The sequence below is a fragment of the Taeniopygia guttata genome, chromosome 2 (genome assembly GCF_048771995.1).
Source record: "Taeniopygia guttata chromosome 2, bTaeGut7.mat, whole genome shotgun sequence".
In the NCBI taxonomy this organism is placed as follows: domain Eukaryota; kingdom Metazoa; phylum Chordata; class Aves; order Passeriformes; family Estrildidae; genus Taeniopygia; species Taeniopygia guttata.
Window position 1 is genome coordinate 82,406,042 of NC_133026.1, and position 23,024 is coordinate 82,429,065.

The following is a 23,024-nucleotide window of genomic DNA, read 5'->3' on the forward strand; positions in this document are numbered from 1 at the left end:
ACAGATTGTTGGAAATAAGACTTCTGATCAACATTGTATTCACTGTGACAATCTTTCATTTGTGTTTTGTCCCTCTAAAACCAGTGAGGTTATTGTAACTTGGTTTAGCTGAAGCAGGTGAAAGCTCTGTTTCTGCAGCTCAGCAACTGAGGAGACTGTCCCCAGATCACCAAAGTGTCTAATTTTGTGAATAGACCCACTGACTTCACTTCATCTGCCAAATATTGAGACAATTCCTTCTTGGCATAAACCTTGCCCATGCATGCACTTCCTGACTCACAGCCAGCCCCCAGCTTACTTTCCAACCTGCTCCAGTGCACTCAAGCAAGAAAAGCCATTATTGAGTCCTAAACATTCAGAGCTTACTTCAAAAACTGAATTTTCTCGTAATCTGAGATAAAAATGTGCCTCCTACCAAATGCTAATTGTATTCAGTAGTGTAGCAAGAACAGTCAGAATGCAGTGGTATGGACAAGGAGGGGCATATAAGAAATTTCCTGGGCTGGCATAGTTATTCAGGGATGCTCTGAATAAGGTGCTTTCATTCTTCTTCCCAAAGAAAGTTTCTGCTATTTTAACAAGGAACAGTCTGCGACTGGAAAAACAGAGGATCAAAGTGGGAAATTCAAAGGCGATTCAGCAGGCAAAAGGGTAGCTATCATATTTGAGTTATAAAAATCTGAACAAATTTCCAATTTTGCACTAAAGACCCAATATAGAAATCACAGAAATCCATCATAATCTTTCCACTCACTTATGTAGCTTTGAACGAAGCTTTTCTCACTCCTTTTAAAGTCATTTTTGTACCTTCTTTGCACACCTTTAATTCAGCTGTGATATGACATCCATTACAGCTAGCATCAATCCAAAAGTGTAATTGCCCTACTGTGGAAAATTGGTACAAGAGATTAATTAATATCTTTATATCTCATCTTCTATATAATGACTTTGTCATAGCTGAAATTGTCTTTCTCTTATCATATTGTCATTTTCTCCAGGTTTTAACTGGGTGCTACACTTGAAAAGGTCAATTATGGTAAGTTCAAAAAAATACATGAAAGTGAAGATGAACAACTGACATTTAACCTAAGTGATGATGCTCTGCTTTTTAACTGTGAGTTTGATTAATTTAAAACCAATTTGGATCCATTCTTTGCTTCATTGCCTGTGCAGTGAAACTGAAAATTTGACCCAAGAGAATATAACTCAAGATGGAATAGATGCTTAGTAGATATGTATTTCTCACTGTCATAAATTCGCTACAGTACTGAGCAAATGCAATTAGATTAAGGGAGTTTTTTTTCTTTTTCTTCCTTTTTTTTTTAATAGTTCTTTTGTTACTCTGTGATATTTCTACCCACAAAGAAAAAAACAAAGCCTTTTTCCTGAAGAACATCTCTCTCTGATTTACTGACTCTGCTTTGGCAAGTGTTTGCTTCCATGACAATCTACTCCTGCAAGTGCTGGTAATGAGTAAACTCCTTCAAGTAAAACTGTGACATGTTCTAATTGATCCTGAGCTGGAATGACAGCACTATAACTCTGTTTATTCACTGGTGGTCTGTTTAAGACTTTATCCTGACATCATTCACTGAAAGTGAATATCCTTCCTAAAGTCAACGGAGTGATTTGCACAATAAGGGAATGTTTGAATTGGGAATGTACCTCAAGTTTATGAATATTTTTCTTTCTTACATGCCTTTCCATGGAGTACAGTGATCCACACTTTTTTCATTGCAGATATCTGGGGAAAAAAATGAGAGATGAGAGTGATGACTTATGGTATTTTTTTTTTACCTTCCCAGTCCCTTTTCTTCTCAATTCTCTGGCCTTACTTAGCTGCCTCACTGCACTAATTGTTTGTCCTACATCTCAAAAAAAAAAAGCCCTTTGGCTTTTCCTTATTGTGTTTCTGTATTTTTCTGCAATTCTCAATGTAATGTTTCTCTTCTAGATGGTACAAATCCTACTGGAACACTTCCTAAGGCATTGATATTTCCTCATCAAGTCGATTTGAGTTTGGGTCTCTCCTCTTTCAGCTACTGAACACACACTGTCATCACTACCCATTAGGGAAAATATGTGTGATCAGGCTCAGCACACCTACCTATCAGCAGTAAAACTTGCCAGCTTTAAATAGCAGTCTGAACACCAAACCTCAGGTGTGTGCTTCTCCACATCATGAATTTGTCACCTGGCAGTTGCAAACAAGCACAGGATATTCAGCCATGTTCTCATACTAAAAAAGCCAAACCCTCTTTTTACACAAATATAAACTGATTATTTTATCACAGTTTGAAAGTATATTCAGCATTTATTCACAGATGTATGCAGGTATTTTGTGTCCCACCAACTTTCTTGGTCATTCCCCCAATAAGAAAATGACTATATAACATAAGGATAATAGCACAGCTTTTTTCAGGTCTCTTCTAGGACATTATCTGGATTCCTTTTATTTCTTTGTTTATTTATCCATACCTATGTCTTCTAAATATCTTCCAGCGCTGAGCTGCCTACATAATTTTAAACTTTGTTTCAATTGCAGAATCTTATACATCACTCAGAGATGCAGCACTCTTTTAGTGAATGACCTACAGACTCACCTGTGGTAGATTTGTGCAAGCAAGTTCAAGTTCTCCATCATAAGACAATTATTGCAACAAGTCTGACTCAAATGGAGTTGTCCCAGCTTCTTTGTGCAGAGTTGATGTCATGATACTCTCTAAAAAAATGCAGCTTACTCTCCTTTCTCAGATCATTCTTTTTCAGTGTCTAATTTTCTCTCTATTTATCTGTGTACTAATGCACTCCAAGATCCCATTCCCTACTCTTTTCATAGGAGGACTGCTTAAGTCTGCAGTGTCACCAAGCAGCTAGTACAATTTAGTGGCCTCCTGCTCTATTAGATGGAAATTGATTTTCCTCTTCCAGGCAAGTAAAAAATCCATAATGTGTGCCATCAACTTTGTTTGTGCAGCAGCACTGGCAACTGAAGCTACAGGTGAAGACACAGCTCTTCAGACATCATAACTGACAGTATCTTTTCTCACCATCACAGTGAGTAGACTGCAGTAAAGTATTTCTCCAGCAGTTTTCAGTAAACCTGGGAAGGACCTGCTGGCTGAAAATTGTCTGGCAATGTGTATTGCTGAATTCCCCGAATTACATTTCACAACTGTTAAGTCTCCTATAAAAAGTTACATTATATGGCCACAAATAACAAAATCTGCTTGAAGGCCGTTGCCCCAAAATTTAGTTGGAGAAATACTATCCAAATACCAGGGTGTTTCTATGGATAGAAAGCCAAAGATAATACATTCTTATGATAATGGCAATTTATCTACTCAGACACAGAATTAAATCATAATAATCAGTACTTATGACAAGTCTTTGCAAATAAGTATTCAATACAATAAGATTGAGTACTGTAACATCCTTGGGAATTTTCAATTTCTATCTGGACAACAGAGCTTTTTGAGCACTCCTTCATATTAAGAGTGCTGCTCCTGGGTTCAGGTTGCATAATTTTACCTTTGTTTTCATCTGTGAGTCTGAAACACTTAAACTAGGATTAAGAATGACCAAAAATATCAACACTCAAGCATTACTGTAATGCTTCTTTCTTTGACCTTTATTTTGTTTGCAGAAGTTCAAAAACTATTAGTCACTCTGGAATATGTTCACCCAGATCCAACATAACATCCTTTTACTTGAGGAGAGGGAATGGAGGGGAAACTTGGTCACCACAGCTCACCTTGATGGGTGCCTAGCTCTATGAGGTATTCAGACACCGCAGTCTTGGCTGCAGTGTAAGAACCTGCATAGAATACAATCAAGCTAAAAAAGAAGTGGGAAGCAGAGTATATAGACACATTAACACCAAGGGAAATCTTTTTTTCAATAGTGCAGAGAACATATTTTCTGGGAACAATGTCCTCTTTGTTTTCTAGCAAGCTGGATGGAAATTTCCAGGCTGATATACTCACGGCAAAAGAAATTAAAACAGACGTTCACATGATAACGAGGGAGGACAGTCAAAAGATAGCCAGACTGTAGTCATAAAACAAGTAGGAGTACTGTTTCAGCATAAGAAATTTCTTATTTTATCCTAATTTCCAGTGAAAACAACATCCACCAGGGGATAGAAAAGAGTATAGAGAATTGGTAAATTGATGCTCCACTTCATCCAATCAGCTCTTTTGGAATCTAGACAGAGGATAACAGCCTCAAGACAATAAATGGTAGTGTATTTGCATGTAAAATGAGAATATGAATATCCCTCCTCTTTATCTCACAGAAGAGTTTTGAAACATCACATAAGCTGTAACTTTCAGGAAAGATAATAAGAACAAAATGTTATTAACATCCTATCACTACTTCTATTGTGTTTTCATTTTATCTGTTAATGACTATGGTTTCTAGAAATAAAAACTGTGACATTGTGGAAGTCAGGCTTCTCTTTGAGCTGGGCTCAATATGAAAGGACTGCAAGAATTGTCTTGTCCTATGCGTTATGTCTTTGACACTCAAGTTTTCTGAAGAGGCAGAGGCCATGGGGGATCCCTGCAGAGCTGGTAGTTCCTAGGAGGAAGATCTGGTTCCATCATTCTGTAGTTGCACAGAGGCAACTACGCAAGCATGACTGGGGTGTTAAACACCGGACAAAAGGGAAAGAGGGAATTGTGTCAGACATGAAATTCACAGACTCTCCTGCTTTTCAGTGTCCAGCTTGTCACCTCCAAAGATACTCTTTAAAAAAGTGTGTGCTCATAAATGTACTTATGGAGATGAGTATGTATATGAGATACAGTAGGCATGGACTAATTATGTCCTGCCTCTCTTTCAACGGTCATGTCTATAGTTGAAAGAACTACCAAAAAAAAGTGCGTCCTTTGCTATGTGAATTAGATAAAAGAGGGAAATACTAACAAATGAAAGATTATTAAGATTTTGAAAAGAGTTGAACTTTCAAATTTATGCCTGAAGCAATGACTTGAATTAAAAAACGTCATTAATTTTGTATCTGTTAAAATTGGCAAGAAAATCCCTACTGGATGGTACTACACTGATTCATCTAGCCAGGCATTCTACCATGACAGTACCTAAAAGGGCACTTCATCAGCAAGGGGAAACATATGAGTCTGGATCGTTTTTCAAATATATTCACCTGTTCTTCCCTTTCTTCCACAGCCATTTTATTAAGCACATCAGACAGTACAAATTCCCTTTAGTATCTACTCATAAATCTGTTCAGGAGTTTGTTCAGAATCTTTTGTAACCATTCATTCTTTTAACTCTACAAAACCCTGAGGCAGCAGCTCCTAAAGTTCATCAACTTCTCTGTAAAAAGGTATTTTATTAATCAGATTTAAAGTGATGTCCCACTAGTTTTAACAAGTACCCCTAATACTGCATGGTGGGGTGGAAAATCATCCTGCAGTCACACAATCCACTATATTCATCATCCTGTAAGCCTTAGTTAACCTGCCAACACACCTTCTCCTCACCAAATTTAAGATCCCAGGCTGTTCAAAACCTCTGTGTGGGATACTTCATCCCTTGATTGTATTTGCTGCCCTATTCTGCTTCCAAATCTGCTACATCTGTCTTGGGATGTGGAGACCAGGACTGTATTAAATACTCAATGCATGAGTGCCATGGGTTTTACAGAGGCAAAAGACAACCCTCTGCCGTGTTCTCAAGATTTTTCCTGACAGTGCTCAATATTTTGTCATCCTCTGTTGGCTACTGCTGCATGTAGACATGTTAATTCCGGAGAATAATCCATGGTGACTCCTCAGCCTCTTTCCAGAGTTTAATTTCAGCAGCAAATGTTTTTTGACTTAAATGCAGTCCAACATGGGCAGTTTTACATCTGAGATCAGAACTAGTGTGCATGCTGGTGTGGGTTCTCTGCTCCCCACACCTAAACCAGACCTATTTCTCCTGATGAGACCAGCTGGAGAAAGTAGTTCTGCTGTCACTAATCCCTTGCAGGTGGTTTTCTCTTCCTTGAAGTTCACCAATTCCTTGTATTACCACAAAAGGGGAAAGTATTAAGCCTGCTGTTACTGTTGCATACAGCTGTATTTGGGAACTAAAACTGACCTTTCTTGTCTTTGGCCTTCTTCCCTCTCTATTTACTCCTCTTCAAGCACAAATCCAGAGTAAGTAGAAAAGAAAATATTGTCTCTTCCAGAGTACAAGCTGTGGGGTAAGTGCTCCCTTCTGTGCTTCTGCCATTTGGTCACGAGTCATGTCTGTTACAGTTTGTGTCTTACATTTGCTAGACACGTACCAAACATTCTACTTCCCTGAAGTGCATCCTTTCTTTCATTTGCTTTTGGAAGAATGATGTTTTCTCAGCGAAATGCTATAAAGGTGGTGCTTTAAAGGTCCTTCCTGCCCATTTACAGCTACCTATATTTTTTGTTTTTAATCAGGTCAAACAATTTACTTCCATCCTGCAGGAAGGTAATTGAGGCTTCTGCTTTTTAGGTTTTCTTTTAGAATTTGCCCCAGGGCTAGTAATAACAAAACAGTAAATAGTATATTACAGCTCTTACAATGTTAAGATGCTTATTCTAGTTTTAAATGTCAATGTTTTGCTATTTCCAGCAGCAGAGTGCAAATCTACGACGATGCCTCTTTAAAGTACTAATGTAAAATGTTAAAGGTTTTGTAGACTCAACAGTTCTTGGCATAGTCCCCCATATAAATGAGATCTGCTAATAGGAACAATGGCGTAAAACCTCGCATTAAACAAACTTTATTAATTTATATGATGCATCAACACAACTGGTTCCACAGGAGAAAAATGTCCATTGCATTTCCTTGTCCACTTACTACTGCTCTCATTTTAATTTTCTCATCCCTTCATTACCCCCACATACAATAGTTTTAATATAAACCTTATGACTGAAGAAAATCATACTTGCAAATGAAAAAAAAAATTAATAGTTTTGTAACAATCTAATGGTGAAGTCAGAACAGTCACTCTTATCTTATCTTAGATAAAATCCTACCTGCAATGCCAGTTGCAGGCACACTTTATATAAATCCTGATTGTTCTATGAAAAAAAAAAAAAACAAAAACCAAAAAACCCATAAAACAATCCTAATCAAAACAAACAAACAAAAAACAGTATCAATTGTAGAAATCAGAAAGACTATTACAGGAATTTTCCATACTTAAATACTTTTTAAAAATGTTTTTTGATAAGTTGAACAGGTTGTCGAGTTAAAATACAGTGATTCACCATCAACAGTTATCTGAACCTTCTGGCTATTGCTCTCTACTTTTAGAACTTTTCTCGACTGCAGCACAATTTCAAAAGTACTGAAATTGTCTAAAGCTGCACAATTAGGTAACACATTAGTAAAATTTTTGAAGAGAATATTTTGTACCATTTTGTAACATGGTGTGCACAGAAGCGAGCAGAACCACAGCTTGGCCTGTCATCCAGGATGCGTCACCATGCCCCAGTTTTAAAATCTAGGTGGCCAGCCTTTCCAAACACTAAGAGATTTACTACATGTGCATGTCAAAATCCTGCTGTCTCTCTCACATGCAAAAGCCACTCTGCTCTTTTTCAACACGTTTTTCAAGGTTCTGACTCTTGTTCTTCTGTTAGAAGAGATGGGAAAATATCCTTCTTTTGTGAGAAACTTATATTGCGCAGCAAACCATCAAAATCAACAGCTAATTTCCAGAGATGAGGGCACATCTATATATTGATATATAGATATGCATTGGTATTTATATATATGTGTGTATTTTTATATAGAGGTTGAATTTCAAAATAAATGCTGGGAGTGTTCAGTTCTAAGTGTAATGATGTATTTTAGGAGAAAAATGTATAGACAGACAGAGAGTCAGAAAGAGCAAGACCCAGCAAGTGCATGGGTTTCTGAGATGCTTGTGACCCGTTGTTCTGTAAGGCAGAATAGATCAAATAATAGGGAGCCTGACCTGAAACAATAGACTTAAGTCCTGTGCATGGCAAAATCAATCTAAGCCTATAACAAGGAACATGGCTTCACAGCTCCAAGGTTTTTTGAACTACATTTGAAAGCACCTTAAATCTGAAATTCACGGCTTGAACCTGTTTATATAAGTTGAGTCAGATGGAAAAATCAATCGCTTTGTTCTCCCTTCCTGCTACTGAAAAGAAGTCAAACTTTTTAGACTCTTTTTAATAAAAATATCTTTGCAGAAGACTTCAAGTCTTTTGTTAAAACCTGATATTTGGAAATGTTGTCCATGAACACAAAAGTAATTTTCAAACAGTTTTATTTAGATAGAAACATGCTATTTTCCTGATGTTCAGTTCCTAATTAGTAGTTAAACATCTAAGCTCTTATTTTAAGACAAAGTTAGCTGAATTAAAATGATATATTCTTTAAAAATATTCTCTCAAAAATTTCTCTCTAACATCCACTGTTTCCATTAAAGTTCCAGATGTGCTAACATTTATATACTAAGTCAATGTAATATAAAGCGAAATTTAGCTATGATCTCTGTTAAGCACATTTTTATAAAGTATTGAACCTGTGTATAAGAGCTGCTTGAATTAAAAACAAGGTGAACAGTAGGTTACTAAGAATTAAGAACTTAGTATTAATAAACCTGCCTGCACCTCTGTTTCAAAACAACATTTTCATATTTATAAGAAGCAGAAGACCACCTTGAAAGGCAATCCAACATTTTTTATGAAAACAAATAATAATTATTAAGAGCTTATAAATATAGTATGAAGTCCTGAAAATACTGGTAATTTTTTTTCTACTTTTTTTTTCCCATTTCCCTCAGTACACTGAATATTTTTATTCCTGTAGGACAAGAGACTAAGAAAAAATATAGGAACAAGAAGTTAAAAATTTTCTTTAATTTAAAACCCACTCAGATTTCCCTTTTTACAGAAGGAAAAAGAAATAGTGAATGTGATGTATTATTTCTTCACTTTTTTTTTTTTTTTGCTAGCATTTTTGGTGGAAGAGAGTAGGAGGATAATTTTGCTAACAGAGGATGACAGAAGTTTAAAATATGAGATAGAATAGATTTTTTTTAAAATTATTTCTTAAAGAAAACAGATTGTCAACTTGATTTTGTCTGTGCTAACTAGAATATCCATGTAAAAATATTTTCTCAAGTGATTTAATTTTCTACAATCTTGCTCAGGATATGTTGATTGCAATGTCTTTATGCTAGCTGGAGATGAGGAGAGACACTTAGCTCTCTTTGTCAGCTATATGGAAACCCCACAGTCTAAAATGCGACTGTCCAGTGTGCCGGTGTCACAGAGCATTTGTGCAGCAAGTCTGACTCCTGCCCTTGTCCATAACTTTGCTCTCTGATCAGATTTACTTGGCTCACCTAATTTAGGACATAACTTAGCATTGAGATACCTGGCCTTCAAACAATTCTGGGTTGTCCTTTAAATTGCTTTTTTATTTAGCTTTATTTTTATTTAGCTTTAGGTTCAAGATTAGCTTTAGCTTTAGATTATGTTAGTTTTCAACAGTAATCTTATATGTAGAGTTGTGTTTGCACTGTATATCCCCTCTCTGTATGTTTGGTTCATCCCAGCTTTCCCATCAGTACCTGTATGTCCATCAAGCCCCAACCCATCCCCCTGTCTCCTCCCAGGTGATGTGTCCATCACCTGCTGACCACTTCCCTTTGTCCAGACCCTTCTCCCAGGGTCACCAGGTAACTGGACCCTGGCTGGGACCCCTCCCTCACCCCCTCCTCAGTGGTCACTCTGAGGCCTTGCCCCCAGAGAGCCACTCCCATGTCCTTCCCCCATTGGGTGCTCAGGTTTTCCCCGCCCCCTATATCTCGCTGCTCTGGGCGGCGACTCAGCCTCTCTTGCTCGGGACTCCTTCGAGGTGACATTAAAAAGCCTTGGAACCAATCCTGAAGGGAGAGCGCCTCTTTCTTCGCTTGTGGGACTAGCTGGTCTTTGGACTCACGTGGGGCTTCTCCAGGCCCTCCGGGATTCAAGGAAAACCCTTCCCTCTCCCCACCTCACCCCAACTGCCCAGCTGGCCGGGCTCCACTGGGAATCAGACCCATGGATTTGAGGGGAAGACGCAGCACTTATAGTCTCTTAAAAAACTACTATTGCCAAAAGGTAGTTATGCACTCAGAGGCAGTGAATTTTCTATGCTAGAATAAAATTGAGAAGGGCTTTGTAACCATAGGAGAAAAAAATCAGTTTTTAATGAAGGCTTAGGATATGTTTTGCAGTGTTGGTGAACTGTCTTTGCTGCCCAGATCTCAGAAAGGGCATTATAAGATTGGCTCAGGCACACAGTAATTTTATTTTGTATAAGTAAATAGCTTTAAATACTGAAGGCTAGTAGAAATGTATTTATTCAATAATATGTGAAGCAAATTAAAAGGTCTGATAGAAAGTATTCTGTTCTGTATAGCAAGGATACATATATTTTCCAGAGTTGCACAAGATTTCATTGGGCAATTTTCATTCAAGCCAAAGGGGTTTGTGCATGCCTAATGCCCAGAAAGCTCACAGGAAAATTATTCTACGGACATATTATACAGTAGGCCTTTACAGCACTAATAAAACCAGTCACTAAAATCTATACTTATAGTTTGCCACCCATTTTTCATTTACCACAGGACTTTGGACTATCTCTCACTGCTTCTGTCAGAAAGAATTATCCCTGGCCACAGCAAGAAGCTTTAGCAAAATGTATTTCTTGTCTTCTACAATGTGAACTTGTTAATCTTGTCACTGCAATGTTAAAGGTTTATATGACTTTTTCCTGCTTTTATTCAAAAATGCTGCTCAAGATTGTAATTTTATTTGCTTTGAAGTGTGATTACCTCTTCCTATGGGCATTGAGGACCTCTTGTTTCGTCAGGTGGTTATGGCCATTTCAAATAGAAAGACTCAAAGATCCTTTGAAGCTGAGGAAAAGAACAACTCCTTCTTATGGTAACTCTAAGCAAGGGCAAAAGCATCAACAAGCACCTGCTTGCAAGGTGGAATTTTGTAGACTCTGTAGCCTTCTTTAACACCTCACTTTATTTGACAAGTCACTGTTGGCTAAAGATACTGAAGAAATCTTAAGATACCAGGGAAATAATTGGCCAAAATTACTACTTTCTTGTCTGTCTTAGAAAAGACAGGATATTTGCTGAAACTGAGGTCCTTGCCCTACTTCAGGTAAGCACCTGCCCATGGTAACAGAAAAGCCTCATTTTCCAGGGTCACTTCTTTTTGAATATTTTTGGTTCTGTGTTATTCATGGTGTACATCTCAGAAGAAAAATTTTCTGGGATGTTTTATGTATTTTTCTTAAGAGATAAAAACCATGGAAGATTAGGGGGCAGCTTACTGCTGTTCTTAATAATCATCACAGCCTGTCTTCAGTGCTGTTGACAAGTTTCTTGTGGACTGTTACTTTCCTTGAAGCCAACTTTGGTGCTCTTTCCCATAACAATAAGACTAGGATTTTTGATATTTTTTTTTTAATCTTGATAGAATTGTGGTTGTCTGGATATCCTCTTTAATTCCCTTTTTTTTTTGCTTCATTGCTTTTATATTTCCTCTCACCCTCCTCCCTCATGTTCTTTTTCTTCAGCACCTTTTTCTATCACCACACTATTCTCTTATCTTCCCACACTTTTGTTCCTTCTCCCATTTCAAGCTCACTGTTTTCCTGTCCTGCCCATTGTATGTAATTATTATGTTTTTAAATGCAAGGAAATTTAATTAAAAATATAGCTGTGTTTCAGTCTGTGTATGTTTGCATATATATAAATATACACAACAGAAGTTATGTATCAGCAGTATCATTTCATATGTATATCATGGTACAAAGGTGTTACAGTTTATCGGCTGGTGTGTGTAACTACTGAGGCATGGTTTCTCCTTCAAAGGTTATCTGCCAAAATTGCCTAAACAATCCTGTCTCGCCCCCTTTAGGGCACTTTTCACCTTAGCAGCAGAAGGATGAGAGCTGTGGTGAATACAGAGCTGCTGTGCAAAGATTGCTGAAGGACAGAGACCTCTCCTGTTCTGGCTACTGAAGAAATGAAAGTAAACCCACAAGTTTGTGCCTTGTCAGTCTGCAGCATTGCTTGTGCAAAAGTGCTCATTTGCAGCACTGAGAGGCTCTCTGAAATGCATACTTTTCATGAAGCAGAGACAAATGGAGAAATGATGGAGGGAGAAGAAAACAAGTGTGTCCTTGATCTTATTTTTGCTACCATCAGAAGATTCTCCTACTGGCTTCAAACACAACAGCAAAAAGGTACTGCGGATATTTAAGGGAGAGGAGACAGTCCACTTGTTGACATAAACAGAGTAGGGAAACCAATAAAATTTTAAAAGCTTGGAGTGAACTGAAGAATTCTTCATTTTATTTAAAACTTTTTTAAACATGTTTTTCTTGTTTCATTGTCATTTCTTTGTAGAGCTATGGATACAGCAGGAATGGTGAGGTTGCACTGAGTGTGTCAAGACTGATGAAAGGCCAAAGAAATTTCAGTCCTTTGCAGGCATAACTTTAATGACTGTGATGCCTTGACTCCTCCACATGATTGCATCTTCTGTCTAAAGTCTGGTCTAATTTATTCTGTGGAAGTCACACTCTTCCTGTGTAGTTCAGAATATGCTGTCCCTGCTCCAAGTTACTGTACTCTGCACACTGGCAAAAAGTCAAATGTGTCCCATTAATTAAATAGATGATACCTTCAGCAGTTTTCCTAAGAGCAAGGCATACAAGCACCAAAGAGGTGGTGGACAGGAGTAGGATGACAGGGAGCACATGGTAGGAAGACAATTCGCTGATCCTAGATAATAGCATTGTGTTAAAATATCAGTCAAGGTTTTAGATTGCCCCATGTAAATATCACATCTGTCTGAGACCATCAAGATCTTTAATCTCAGCCTTTGTACTTAAATGGCTTCAATAGGAAGTTATTCTTTAATCTAGGATGAAAAACTTACTTCTCATTTGAGTTTAAAGAAATTGTTACTGGTGTGGTCCCATGAAGAATGGTAGGTTCATAGTAGTTAAATCTCTCAACAAAATTAACTTTCCTTTTTTTTTTACTGCAAACTCTAAAATGAAACAAATTATGGTATCTGTCTCTAATATGTGACAGCTAATAAAACTGATTATCTTAGTGAAAAATTGTACTTGGGGATTAATTGTTCACAGAAACGATAATGAGGATTTGGTTTACTACTAATCCAATTCTATGAGGTTTGGAAAAGTGTTAATCTGAACTTGGAAGCCAAAAGAAAGATTGGATTGGGTTGCTGGTTTTGGGTTGTTTTACCTACACAAACCCCACAGAGTGTGTAGAACATCTCTTACCACTGAAAATCCAGCTCCCAGTAATTCTCAACGCCAGGTTGGACAGAGCTCTGAGCAACCTGCTCTAATGAAAGGTGTCCCTGCCCACATCAGGGGGATTGGAACTAGATGATCGTTAAGCTCCCTTCCAACCCAGGCCATTCTATGACTCTATAATTCTATGAAGCCTGAGCTGTACCTACAGGATATTTGTTCCATTTTTTTTTGCTTTTTTTAATTAGAATTTTCTATCCCTCTCATGTCATTATACTAATAACTAGCCATTTTCTAGTATAACAGGTTCAGGTTCCTTGATGCTAATTGGACATGATACAAAATTTTGTCAGAGAAGGAGATAATTAGGATGTATCATTAGCCTCTGTGATGCCTATATTCATTAAACTGTATTTCCCTCCTTCTTTACAAATTATGGCCTTATTTATGGTTGTTTCTCCTTGGGCTTTTCTCTGTGATGTTCTCAACACATCCACTGGTTACAAAATGGTTTGAATTTTTGTTGACTTTTCAATATCTTGAAAGCACTTGGAATCTCATGGGATACAGGGTCCAGAGAAAAGTATAAAAACAGATTTACCTTGTTGAACTAGCTAAAGCACAGCTGCCTGAAAGCATCATGCAGTGGATCAGTAAGCATTTAGCTCAAATTCTCTCTACAAACATTGCCACGCAATCCAGATATTATACATGCTGATCTTTGTGCCTCAAGCAGTCCAACTTGCAATTCCACAACAGATTTTAGAATGTTACTGCCATTCAGAGGAAAAAAGGCAACAACAGTAAATGCAGAAACTAAATGGATTTGTATTTTTAGAATGAAGCCTTATTGTGTGAAATCAAAAGTACCAACTTCATGGGATTTTTAATCTATTTTTTTAACAATTTCTGGGATTTCCAAGAAATCGTCAACTTTCCAAGGAGTAATTCGACATTCTTCTGGTAGTAGATTTTTTTATTTTTCTTCTTGTAAGATTTGTGGAAAGGCGTTTCTTTAATGCTAGAGTTATATGGAACTATCCTTTCCCTAAGTAACATAAATCCTGTCTTGACTCAGTTTCCCTTTGTACTTTGATTCTTTTAGTTCACCTTAGGCAAATAAACCTAAATAGTATAATAGATCAATATTTCTGAGGAAAAAGACTGAGCTTGACTGAATCTTAGTATATTGAATTGCACACCTGACTATGCTACTAAGCTGTAAATAACTCCTTTTGTATGATGGTAAAGCAGAGTATGCAAGTTTAATTCTCTCATTAGGAGTCAAACTTGAAATCATGATTCAAGGATTAATGTAATAAATATATTTGAAAATTACTATAATAAGTAGAACTAAGGTGTATAGTTATGAATATTTATGCAAGTATGTGTTCAAGAAAAGCAGTGAGAATAAAGTGTTTTGGGGTGCGTTGACGTTATTTTGCATGGGAATGGAGTCTCAAGAAGAGCAAACTCATCTTTTACTTCTACCTGGCATCACTTAGTGACTATCATTGTTCAGTCAGGGCATTTTTGGCACAAAAAGGAGATGACTGAAGGAGGAACGAACTACAGAAAGATTGCTGCACGTAAGTGAAGATCAGCCTCCCTTTTGTAAGTTGTAGACCATGCAACAATGGACTTTGGTCACAACAAGACATGCAGGTAAGGCACTGGCTGGGTGGGATCCTCTGAAATGTGGACAATGAATACCAAGGAACTACTTCTCTGGGACATTGCAGAGCTCTTGTCACTCAAGGTCTCTAACAGAAGCCTGCCAAAAGTGATGTTGCCCTAGAATGGACTTGCTGAACAATTGAGATTCCTTGGACTTAGTTTTTATGTCTTCCCTTTTCTTTGTGCTTCTTCCAGCTAATTACTAGAGGCTACAATCTTACCTCTATCTTGCAGCAGAAACCTACTTGAAAAAGCTGTAGGGAAAATCTGGGATGTCCCTTTCAGTATCTGGAGAGGGGAAAAAAAAGATAAAAAATTACTGATGTCTATATTTATTTTGCAGAAACTTCAACTATTATAAACAAGTCATAATTTGAAAATCTGTGGAGTATTCATTGCTTTTTCCCTGCAAAGCAACTACATTAACTCCCCCAGCTGGATAGAGAACAAAAGTGGCAGAAGGCTTCAGTGGTGCCAATGGATTTGGCAGGAAGGAAGAATGAGTCTTTCACAGTGTGCAACAACATTTATGGGACTTAGAAGGAGATTGGCAATATGGAGGTGGAGGACAAATAAGCAAAGATAAACCGGCCCATATACTCATCAAAGACAACATGATTGTCCACCTGACAGAGAAGGCTGGAAGTGGCACTTGGAAAAGGAGATGATGAAATAAGAATATTAGTTTTGCTTTTTTTTTTTTTTTTTTTTTTCTGTTTACAAGCGCTCTTCCACTCTTCATAATAGCTAGTTTCTCTGCTCATGTCAGTCTGTACTCCAGCAGTTTTCCAGAGCCATAATTGCTCAGTTGGATTTGCAATATCCTTCTCTCTCTAGACTTTTCAACAGCCCTCAGAGAATAATAGCCTGGACAAGAAAAATGGTGAAACCTTGCAAGAGAGCAAGTAACTACAAATCAGGTTCATACAGGTAAATCATGTCTATTCTGTCATAAGAAGCAGAAAAACTCCTCAATGTTTGTATATTAGAAAATAAAAAAACAAAACAGATTAATTATGGTGATGGAAGTCATGTGGGAGAAGGACTATGAGAGGAACATAAGGATCAGTGTTGTCATATTTATGATTGCAGCAAAAAGGCATAAAAACACGCAAGGGGGAGGAGGAGAGTGGGAGTCTAGACAAAAGGAATGGAGGTCAGAGAATAAAGAGCCTTCAGAAAAGTAGAGTTCATATACTCATTTTTTGTCTGCTCTTTACTTAGATGTTTTCAAAGTCTCAGCAACCAGATATTCTGAGTGGTGGTGTTGGACAACATGAGCTCTGAAGATCACTTCCAGTATAAATAATTTTATGAATATAATAAAACAATTGTAAAAGGTATTTCTGTGTTAAGAACATACTGCTTTTCTCTTCTCAGCATTTCTGTTAAACAGTTCCATAATATTTACCTAGTAACTCTTTCTTTTCAGGTTTCAGACATTACATTTACATGTGCTTTCCATTCCATTGAACTCTGCCAAGTATGATTTTTTCCACAGAAGAGCGACATTAGCCAGAGCCCAATTTAACCTAGTCTAGTGATATGATCTGATCCCATCGTGCACCACCATGACAAAAGACAGGTTAATGCAGACCCTATTTCCATGTCACTAATGTTTAATTCATATTCTTGCACAGTTGCACAAGTTTCGTGCTGAGGGAGGTTGGAGGAAATTAATTTTGTTTCACCCCCACAGTGAATTCCAGCAATGTGGAACATCCTAGCTTCTGGAAACATCTTTAAATTCTCACCTAAATCTTTCTAAAAGTAAAGATTATGAAACTGCAACTTGGAACCATTATGACAGACACTTCAAATTAATGTAACTGGCCGTGTTCTTAGCTCTTTCATATGAGCAGAATACAAAAATTGCCTAAAAGGGGTGTAAGTGCTTGTCAAGGGCACCCTGTGCTTGAAAGTGCTTGTCAGTGTGAAGAAAGCTGATGGCATGAAGGATTGAAAACACATAGGTCACAACAACCCCTTAGCTAGGGGCTCAACTATTACCCTGAGAGGCATAGTATAAAGTTGCAGGTGCAATAAAATGCTGATACAAATCTCCCATTTAAGGCAAGTGGCATTTGGTCACTGGGGAAGTAGTTGTCCTTGCAGTGCATTTCTTTTTCTGAAGTGATCAAATTTTCATCACTTTCTGTTTCATCTTGGAAAAGAGGGATAATGTTTCATGGAGGAGATAATGAAAACTATCTAGGGAGCCACCAGACAAAAAAAAAAAATACTTCTAGAAGCTGCAGTAAAAAAGTTCCATCTATGCTTGCCTCTTATATGTGTGAATCACAGTTTTACCACCTCCTTTGAGAAATGACAGATTTAATATATGACCCATCTAAGCAATAGATGTAACACAAAAAAGAGATTTCTTAGAAATAAAACTTCTTGGTGGAAGAGAAAATATTTGAACATAAATTTCAAAGGCTTGTTTCAGCAGATAATTTTAGGCTTTCCAGGCAAACTCTAATAGTAATTACTACTGTTAGGAGAATAAGTATGATGTAGGTATATGGAACAGAAAATAGGTACAGTTACAGTTCAGATTCATCTTTACCTAGCACATTAGAATATTTTTCTGTATATAGTATTTATTTTCAAAGTTGCATAACTATACAAGACAACTGAATTCACTCCTAGAGAGTATCACAAAGTCTGGAAAATTTTAAATTCTCTAGCTCTTGAAATGAACAATTACATTCCATGAAAGGAAAAAAAAAAAAATCTTGAAATCAAAGTGTAACAAACACTCTGAAAAGGAGATAAAATGCAACTAGGGAAAAAAAAAAAAGATTTGGAAAAGGAGTGAATATAATGAAATAGATAGGATTGACATGAAGTGCAGTGAAAAACACTGACACTTGTGAAAACTATACATACAGAAATCTCAAAATCAAGGAACAAAATGAAATGAAGAGACAGAAGAACCAACTGATGAAATAAAAAGCCAAACAGAAAAAATTCTGAAACAAAGTGAAAATAATAAAATGGAATAATATAACATAAAGTGCATTGGAAATGGACCAAACCTTGCCGAATTGGTCCTCACAAAATTTGTAAGATTCCGTTCCTTTCAAGAAATGAAGAATTTCCTTTCATGAAAGGAAATTAAATTTTGAAATCAGAGAAGAAAATGTAACAAGCACTCTGGAAAGGAGATATGATAAAATCAAAATCATGTGAAAAAACTCTAAAAATTGGGAAATGAAGTGACTATAAGCTACTGAATTCAGATGAAAGGAGGTGCAGTGAAAAGGACCAAATCTTGCCAAAATTATACTTGCTGAAATCCCCCAATAAGAGAACAAAGGCAAAGAAAGACACAGCAGATGTAATTGATGAAATGAATCGATAAAAATAAAACTTAAGAGAAAATTCTGCTTTGAAGTGAAAATAATAAAATGGCATGGAATGACATGAAATGCAGGAAAATGGACAAAAAACTCACCAAATTGGTCCTCATTGAAATTGCAAGACTTCATTTCCTCTCATGAAATGAAGAATTTGCTTTCATGAAAGGAAATTAAATTTTGAAATCAGAGAAGAAAGTGCAACAAGCACACAGGGAAGGAGATATGATAAAATCAAATGCAAGTGGGAAAAACTGAAAGTTGGGAAATGGAGTGGCTACAACTGAAAGGATTGAGATGAAACGTAGAGCAGTTTAAAGAACCAAATCTTGCTAAAATTATACAAATTGAACCCTGGAAACATGCAAACAAAGCAAAATGAAGAGGCAAGAAAAAATTGGTAAAGTGAAATGTTAAAAAAAAAAAGACAAAATTCTATTTTGAAGTGAAAACAAGAAAAAGGCATGAGATGCCATGAAGTGCAAGGAAATGGACCAAACCTTGCTGAATTGACCTTATTGAAATTGCAAGATTTCATTTCCTTTCATGAGATGAGGAATTTCATCTCATGAAAGGTGTGAAATCTTGATATCAGAGAACAAAGTCAAACAAACTATAAGAGTGCACTTCCAATGAAATTAAATTCCATGGAAAGAAATCAAAGAAAATTCACAAATGAAGTGATTGTAATCACATGTAATTAGATGACATTAAGTGCTCCTCTTCTGCACAGCTTTTGTAGTTTTAGTGTCCCTGGAGGTCTAGGGTTTGTGGTTTTCCAATGCCTGACCCCAAGCAGAATAGTGAAATTTGCTGAGGTGCCAAGCATATGGGTGGTACAGAGCAGAAAGGTGTGGAAGAAACCATGTTGTGGCAGTGCTGTGCTCCCCTTGGCATGCATTCTGTAGTGTCAGGGTGCCTTGAGCTCTGGACTTTGTGCTTTTCTCAACCCAAATCCTAAGCAGACCCTAACACTAAGCAGAGCACTGAAAGCTGCCTTTTGCTGAAGCAGGTGCTGAGCAGAAAGGGGTGTAAGGAGCAGTGTTGACATAGTTCCGTGCTCCCCTTGGCATGCCTTTTGTAGCTGTAGCATCCCTGGAGCTCTCAGCTTTTTGGTTTTCCTATCCTTAAGCGTAACCCTAACTCTAACGGGAACAGTGAAACCAGCCTATTGCTGAGGCTGGTGTCAAGGAGAAAAATGTGGAGGGAGCAATGCTGGGGGAATGCCATGCTCCCCTTGGCATGTCTTTTTTATTGTCAGGGTGCCTGGAGCTCTGGGCTTTGTGGATTTCTCAACCCGAAGCTCATGCATAATCCTAACCTGAGCAGTAAAACCAGTCTTGCTGCAGCTGAGATGCCCTACACATGGGACATCCAAAGGAGAAAGATGTGGAAGGAGTAATGATGGGACAGTGCTGTGCTCCCCTTGGCACACCATTTATAGTTGTAGTGTCCTTGGAGCTCTGTGCTTTGTGGTTTTTTCAAGCCTAAACCTAAGTGGAGCAGTAAAAGCAGTCTTTAGCTGAGGTGCCCAGCACATGGGTTGTGCCAAGAAGAAAGGTTTAGAGGTAGCAATCTTTGGTCAGTGGGGTGTAATTTCTTGAAGTGAAATGGACCGAACCATTTAAAACCAAAATTTGATATTAAATTTTATTAAAAAAAAAAAAAAAAAAAAGAAAAAAAAAAGGGGATGACATGAAGTGGAATGAAGTGCCTTGATTAGAACAGTGCGCAGAGGAGGAAAATGAAAGACGGAGAGAGAGCTAGAGGGCAGGGACAACATTTTCGCCCCACCCGAGGGCGCCCCGTGTTCGTCGGTAGGCAGATGAGATGGGGCGGGCGTGCTCAGCCTGCGCGCTCCTGCGGCCGCGGGCGCGGTTTCCAAGCGGCGGCGAGCAGCCCGCGTTCCGCGCTCTCCCACATGGAGCGGCGGCTGCCGGGCAACGCCGGAACCGCGGTGGCGTCTGTCCCGTCGGGGAAACAGCGGAGCCCTAGGTTTTGGCAGCGACCAGCTGCCTTGGGGAAGCAGCGAAGACAGGACAGCCAGCCAGGGAAGAAGAAGCACCCCAGGGATAAAAAGACAAGGGGGTGGGCAGACCTGACCATCCTGGCGAGACTCCTCTCCGTGCAAGGAAACCAGAAAACAGCATCCTCAGGTAACTCTGCTTTGGTGTGCTGAGGCTTCCCCCACTGCCCAATTTACGGGGCATTTTTTTCTGGGCAATCGGTGATCTACCCCACCTAGGAAGGGAAATCTCTTGCAGCCCAATGGTGGGAATTGTCTCTGCCCTGAATGGCTGTCAGACGAAGTCTCCCCAGGGACTGGGATCCATCACGTGTACAGCTCCTAGATAACTTACACACCTCATATGTGGCTCCACATATGTTAATAATGGCATAAATAAAAATCAAATTACTCCCTCCACGCATGGGTGGTGCCAATGTGAAAAACGCTAATCACTTGGTTTTTAAAATTTTAAAAGTTTAATAATAATAAAATGGTTATTAAAATAATAATACAATTAGAGCAATAAAGTTTAGAGTTAGGACAATTACAAGACAATAAAAAGCAAAGAAATACGGATTTCCGGATGCTTTCAGACACTAAGTCACGAAAAGCATGTCTTGTGTACAAAGGAATCACCCTTAAAACAATACACTTGTTGCATATTCATGAATCCTTCATGGTTATGCATACATTCTATTCTAAACAAGAAACTCTGTCTGTTGTATGTCAACTGTTTCCTTTAATCCCCATGGCATCTTTCGAGTCTGAGCAAGGCCTGAAGAAATTAGTTTCTTCTGATATGAAGCCATAAATTCCTCTCCTTTGGAAGATTTAGGTGTTCCTCAAAGAGAGTATCTCATTCCTAAACAAAAACTTCCCCCACATACATAGTCTCTGTTTTAACATTATGTTGGAACCTAAAACTATATTTAACACACTACTTAAGAGTATTAATACAGCATAATTTTCTAACATTACACATATAATATTCATTGTTTTCACAATAAGGAGCAAGGTGTGGAGGGAGCAATGTTGGGGCTGTTCTATGCTCACCTTGGCATGTCTTTTGTAGTTGCACTGTTGTAGTTGCAGAGCTCCAGCTGGAGCTCTGGACTTTGTGGTTTCTGCGACAATGGTCTATTGTGGTTTTCTGAAGTGATGTGAAAACAGAAAAAATAGAATGGGATGACATGAAGTACAGGGAAATGGACCAAACCTTGCCAGGCTGATCCTCACTGAAATCACAAGATTTCATTTCCTTCCATGGAATGAAAAAACGTTTTTGCATGTCATTTTATTTTATCAGTTTTATCTCCTGTCTCTTTGTTTGACCTAATTCCCTGATTTTGAGATTTCAATGCATATAATTTTGGCAAGTTTCAGTATTTTTCACTGCACCATGTCATCCCAATCAATTCTGTAGAATTCACTCAATTTCCAAATTTTCTTCTTTTTTTCCACTTGCATTTATTTATCATATTTCTTTTCCAGCGTATTTGTTACACATTCTTCTCTGATTTAAAGATTTCATTCCCTTTCACAAAATGAAATTATTCCTTTACTGGAAGGAAATGAAGTCTTGTGATTTCAATGAGGATCAATTTGAACAAGGTTTCATCCATTTTCCTGCACTTCATGTCATCCCATCCAATTTTACTGTTTTAATTTTGGAGCAGAATTTTCCTTTCCTTTCCTTTCCTTTCCTTTCCTTTCCTTTCCTTTCCTTTCCTTTCCTTTCCTTTCCTTTCCTTTCCTTTCCTTTCCTTTCCTTTCCTTTCCTTTCCTTTCCTTTCCTTTCCTTTCCTTTCCTTTCCTTTCCTTTCCTTTCCTTTCCTTTCCTTTCCTTTCCTTTCCTTTCCTTTCCTTTCCTTTCCTTTCCTTTCCTTTCCTTTCCTTTCCTTTCCTTTCCTTTCCTTTCCTTTCCTTTCCTTTCCTTTCCTTTCCTTTCCTTTCCTTTCCTTTCCTTTCCTTTCCTTTCCTTTCCTTTCCTTTCCTTTCCTTTCCTTTCCTTTCCTTTCCTTTCCTTTCCTTTCCTTTCCTTTCCTTTCCTTTCCTTTCCTTTCCTTTCCTTTCCTTTCCTTTCCTTTCCTTTCCTTTCCTTTCCTTTCCTTTCCTTTCCTTTCCTTTCCTTTCCTTTCCTTTCCTTTCCTTTCCTTTCCTTTCCTTTCCTTTCCTTTCCTTTCCTTTCCTTTCCTTTCCTTTCCTTTCCTTTCCTTTCCTTTCCTTTCCTTTCCTTTCCTTTCCTTTCCTTTCCTTTCCTTTCCTTTCCTTTCCTTTCCTTTCCTTTCCTTTCCTTTCCTTTCCTTTCCTTTCCTTTCCTTTCCTTTCCTTTCCTTTCCTTTCCTTTCCTTTCCTTTCCTTTCCTTTCCTTTCCTTTCCTTTCCTTTCCTTTCCTTTCCTTTCCTTTCCTTTCCTTTCCTTTCCTTTCCTTTCCTTTCCTTTCCTTTCCTTTCCTTTCCTTTCCTTTCCTTTCCTTTCCTTTCCTTTCCTTTCCTTTCCTTTCCTTTCCTTTCCTTTCCTTTCCTTTCCTTTCCTTTCCTTTCCTTTCCTTTCCTTTCCTTTCCTTTCCTTTCCTTTCCTTTCCTTTCCTTTCCTTTCCTTTCCTTTCCTTTCCTTTCCTTTCCTTTCCTTTCCTTTCCTTTCCTTTC